This window comes from Petaurus breviceps, unplaced genomic scaffold, assembly GCF_028583685.1.
Source record: "Petaurus breviceps papuanus isolate PSGF00001 unplaced genomic scaffold, PetGlider_PUasm1.0 90639, whole genome shotgun sequence".
In the NCBI taxonomy this organism is placed as follows: Eukaryota; Metazoa; Chordata; class Mammalia; order Diprotodontia; family Petauridae; genus Petaurus; species Petaurus breviceps.
In genome coordinates, this window is record NW_027187296.1 from 3,544,789 (window position 1) to 3,550,788 (window position 6,000).

Consider the following 6,000-nt stretch of genomic DNA (forward strand, 5'->3'; position numbering starts at 1 on the left):
GGGACTTTAATTAATAATGGGAACAGTGATTTCATTAATACAGGGAATTCCCAATGAGGAAACTTCTTCTACCAATGCAGATCGCTATTTGTTCCTCAATTTACAGTCTTAGAAAGTTGCCCAGGGCATCAAATGATCAAATTTAGTCATGAATCTAGCCATATTAATTGAATTTCAGGATGTCTGCAGTCATACTGACTAATGGGCTTCAGGTTAGCTATTTGAGCTTTTATCATCAATTCAATGAAATTTGGCAGAATGCTGATCAAAATTGAAGTAATCAGAACCAACCTTGGCACTACCACAAAGATTATTTGGTACAGTGGTTACAATTATGGCTTTCAAGATAGGAAGATGTAGGTTCAAATCCTATTTCTGTCACCTGCCACCTATGTGGACTTAGGCAAATTACTAAATGTATTTGAGCCTTAGTTACCTGATCTATAAGTCAAGACATCACCCTGTGATATCATTGGTTCTTTCTGGGAAAAAAAGGACAAACAGCAACCAACTCATCTATAAAATGACAATACTGATTCCTGCAGTATTAACATTGAAGGGTCACTCTGAGACTCATAAGTGATAATGAGAATAATAGTTAGAATTTATATATCACTTTAAAGTTTGCCAAGTTCTTTACATTTTTTATTTCATTTGATCCTCACAACAACCCTGGGAGGTAGGTGCTATTATTTTCCCTATTTTACAGATGAAGAAATGGAGGCAGTCAAAGCTTAAATGACTTGTCCAGGGTTATATAGCTGGAAATTGTCTGAGGATGGATTTGAACTCAAATCTTCCTGACTCCAGGGCCATTACTCTAATCTGACACCTTGCTGCCTCTTTGATGTATAAAAAAGCACTTTGCAAAATTGAAAATGTTTTATAAATGTTAGTTATTATTACAATTCACTTATGTCACATAGACACCACTTGAATATTTCTATTAAGTTAGAGACAGTCTAAAGTAATGACAAAGTGGTCAAATTTCTTTTTCTTGGTACTATATTATTGTTTTTTGTCCTTCATTTTGAAGATCAATGATATCACAGGGTGATGTCTCAACTTGCCCATGAATTGAATTTAAGTGAGGCAGAGCTGCACAAATTCATCAGTCTCACTTTTTCCTCCAGAGACATTGAAGTCCAATGGCAAGACAAAAAGCAGGACCCCTGGCAATGACCCTGTATGCAGTGGATGACCTTGAGGCCTTCGATGTTTGACCAAGCTCTAAGTGTTCCACTGTGCCTGTTTCAGCCACCTTCAAGGCCTTTGGAACAAATTGTTCTTATCTGCCCATTCCACCAAGGGAAATCTTCACATGTTTGAAGTAGACATCCTCCTACTTCAACCTGGCTACCCTCAACCTGGTTTAGGCCATCTGCCAATGTGGTTTTAGCAAGTTGTGACCACTGGGCATGCTGCAGCTTCTTGGAGTCATAGGTCAGAGTTAGGTGAAAGGTGGACATCAAAAGTGAATGAGCAGCCCTGAAAAGAGCTCAACAATCCCTCACACTAGAAGTAAATGTTTCTGTTAAATTAGTCAATCTAAACTAATTTCCTTTCTCTGAGTGTCCCTTCTCCCTCCCACCTTCAAACTTTTAAAAGCAAAGAGCTCATTTTGCACAGTGCCCTGAAGGCTTTCAATCAGGTAATCTCTTGGAGGAGAATAGGAAGTAAATTTTGGATTGAGGGGCCCTGGGTCATTTGCTGCCCATATAAATCAATATATGATTCCAAAAACCAATTTCCCCCCCAAGAGACTTGTACAACTGCCATCCTTTCCTATGGGAGTTGTCCCCAAGTGGCTAAAGAAAGGCCTAGACATTTGGACACTATAATTAACTTTCTATGTCAACAGTGAACATCATGTAATCTTGAGTCATCTGACATGGTTGTAAAAGTCTTTTAAGGAGCATTCCTAAACATACATAGTCTTGCAGATTTAGACACACACACACACACCCAAACCCACACCTTTGGTTGTTAAGTAAATTTAACATTTCTCTGAGTTAAATTTTCAATAACTATCTTTCTTTTTAAAATATTTTAGTTAGATCTTGAAGATACATGCATCTGAATAAGAGGTTAGAACCTCTTTCAAGAAAAGAATTTTCTAAACTAAAAAATATCATATATTATTTACCTGGGTTTCCATCACCTAAATACAGTGTTTCCCTACAGTCCTAGTACAGTTTTAAGTTTAATAACTTTAGATGTATAAATTCTACAAAAGTACAATAAGCAACATTTGAAAAATATTATTTAAAAATTTCAAATATTGATGTATTTATTATTAATGTTTGAAATAACTACAACCTTCTGCTATACATTGCTTAGTAACTTTTGAAACTTTGTGAAAACTTTCATCACCTGCTACTCATTGACTGAAAGTACGGCATTTGTAATTCTAGCCCTAAGTTTATCCAAAGAATGACATATACATGACAGCTTTGTCATAATCTCACAGAAAAAAGTATAATGGAAGTATCAGGAGACAAAGAGGGCAAAGCAAGAAGACATCCTCTAGCGATCCACCATGTGAGAAAGTGTCATTCAGAAGCTAAAAAGCATCCAATGAATAATGGTAAGTTGTCCAACTTTGTTAAAATTCAAGATTTAAATTCAGAATTTACAAAACTAAAGTGTAAAGGAAATTTAGTAATTAAAATCTCAAATACTTTTCATAAGTTTGTAGCATTTCTGAAATTATTAAAGCTTAAAAATACACTGACTTTTCAGATACACACACACACACACACACACATATATATATAGCTATTGCTCAGCTCAATTCAAATAAATATTTATTTGTTGTCATTGCTCAGTCATGTCTAACTTTTTGTGACCCCATTTGTGATTTTCTTGGCAAAGATAATGGAGTGGTTTGCTCTTTCCTTCTTACAGATGAGGAAACTGAGGCAAAGAGGGTAAAGTGACTTGCTCAAGGTCACATAGCTAGGAAGTGTCTGAGGCCAGATTTGAATTCGGAAGATGAATCTACCTGACTCAAGACCTGGAACTCTATCTACTGAGCCACCTATGTGCCCTCGTAATATATAAATATTTATTAAGCACCTATTATATACCAGGCACTGTACTAAATGCTGGGGAAACAAATAAGAAAAAAAAGACAATCCTTTTCTTCAAGGAGCTTGCAGTCTAATAGAAGACAATGCACAAAAGGAAGCGTGAAAAGTGCAGACTTGGGCATGCCACCAGGGTTAGCAGGGACAGGAGGCATGATGTTCCCTGGATTCAAATCCAAGCACAGCTGCTAATGGAGAATGGCAAGTTTCCTGAAAAGTTTGAAAGTTCAAGTCCTCTATAAAGGAAACCTTTGGGAGGAGTTTATTGCTCTACCTTTAAGTTTTCCAATCAGAGGGGATAGGTCACTGACAGAGTGGAGAAGGTGTTGAGTATCAAAAACTGTATATAAAAAAAGTGAATAAATCAGTATGGTGATGAGATATCAAGTGATCAAATGACCCTGGGGGAAGACATGAGGTTCCATGGAGTAGAATGAAACAGTACTGCTGGTGGAATTTAGTGAGCTACCTGGAAAGTGCTGAAAACTCAGTTTACTGTTTAGTCATTTTTTTCAATCATGTCCAACTCTTCATGAGAGTAGTTTTTTTTTTTTTGCAAAGATAATAAAGTGGTTTTCCATTTCTTCTCCAGATTATTTTATAGATGAGGAAACCAAGGCAAACAAAGTTAAGTGACTTGTCTAGGGTTATGGAGATAGTAAGAGTCTGAGACTGGATTTAAACTCAGGAAGATGAGTCTTCCTGAATCCAGGCCCAGTACTCTCCACTGTACCACTTATTTGGCCTGAAAATCTGAAAGTTCAAAGTCCTCTAAAAGGGAGGCGTTGCTGTTAATGACTGTCCAATTAGCCCAAATTTATAATTTGGACAGACAGGTCATGATTCCTGGTGCCCAAACCTGAATTAGTGAGAATTAGATATACTTGGAACCACAGGACCTGAATTTAAAACTTGGCTTTGCTGCTAAGTACTTGTGGGACATTGCAAAATCACTTAATATTTCTGGGCCTCAGTTTTCTTTTTCTCTTTTGCTTTTTGGAGAGGGGAAGGCAGGGCAATTGGGGTTAGGTGACTTGCCCAAGGTCACATGGCTAGTAAGTGTGAAGTGTCTGAGGCTGGATTTGAACTCAGGTCCTTCTGACTCCAGGACCAGTGCTCTATTCACTGTGCCACCTCGCCACCCCTAGGCCTCAGTTTTCTAACAATTACAAAATAGGGGGTTGGATCAGGTGACCTCTGAGTTCCCTTCCAGTGATAGATCTATGGTCCTACAAATATCAACTTATTGGTAACTTATTTCCTCATATGCCATTATTAGGGTTACCTTAGTAGTTGTTTTCCCTTCTTTCCATCAAGTTAACCTATGTGAATTAATTTGGGCTATTTACTGGAAGGTTAAATTCTGAAGCTGAATCTTTTATACTTTGCCCACATAATGAGAAGATGGGACTCATTGCAAAAGAGCCTAATGCTGGGAAAGATTGAAGGCAAAAGTAGAAGAGGCTGGCAGAGGATGAGATGGATAGATTCGGTTGTGGAAGCAGTGAACATGAGATTGGACAGACTTTGAGAGATAGTAGAGGACAGAAAAGCTATGGCCCGTGGGCTCACGGAGTTAGACATGACTGAACAGCAACTAAAACAGCACCCATGTGAATGCAGAAAAACCTAAACCTAAAAATGTTGTCAGTCTAATTTGATATCAGCTAAGACTGGTGTTTCCAGATCCCCATTAAGCAGTTCAACTTTAAACATATGCTGTGAGGAATTTGACTGATTGAACTGGATGACCTGAATAATAAGTTTCTATGCCACATTTTTTATCCTTTTTCAGACTGTCCTGTCAGCTTGTTCTTAAAAGTTAATCACATCTCCCATCAACATTTCATTCCTTTCCCCTCCTTATTTCTAGAAAAAATAAATGTGATATGTGGGTTTGTGTTTGCTTGCTTTGAAAAATCTCTCCTGAAAGCTTTTTGTGTTATTGTTTTTTTAGTTTATTACTTCTGTAAACCAAAATTTTAAAGAAATCCACTGAGCTTTGTTACTTAATCTGATGCCTGATCAGGGAGTGAATGCAAATTCACCTAGACCATCATATCTAGTTGACTCCAGACCATGTTTCACATCCCATCCAGCCATCCAATGTGAAAGGCCTGTGCAAACATCTTGTCATATTACTGGTTATATTTTCTTCATTCCCAGACCCTAATGTTCTTGAAACAGTAATCAATTCAATACTAGCAATATTATTAGAAAGGGTTAAGTATTAAGTGACACTTAACAATAATGACACAGTTAAGTGACCTTAACATTCCACTCATAATCCCTATGAATTCTTGAGCCAAATTCACTTTCTGAATCACTACTTCCCTATATGTGTTGACACCTATTGTTACAATATAGGCTCTCTGAGGGCAGATACTATCTCACTGCTGTATTTGTGTCCCCTGTGTTTAGTTTAATAAATGTTCATTGAATGATTGACTAACACAGTACTTGTTACATTTGTTGTTCAATCTTTTCATTCATGTTTTACTTTTTGTGACTTCATTTTAGGATTTTCTAGGCAAAGATCCTGGAGTGGTTTGCCATTAACTTCAACTCATTTTATAGATGAGGAACTGAGGCAAATGAGGTTAAGTGACGTGTCTGGTGTCACACAGCTAGTGTCTGAGGCCAGATTGAAACTCACAAAGATGAGTCTTCCTGACTTCAGATCCAGGACTACCCAGTGCACCACCTGGAAACCTCAGTTTGGCACATGGTTAGTGTTTAATAAACAAGTATTTATTCGTTCTTTCAACCTCAGTAATTTACTGGATATAAAAAGGGTAATAACATGACAATGCAAATATGAAAAAAACTGAAAGCTCCAGTGACCCTTCAATTAACAAATACTATTGGAATGAAGCCCTTTTATGATGATAAAATCAGTCATGCTTAATAA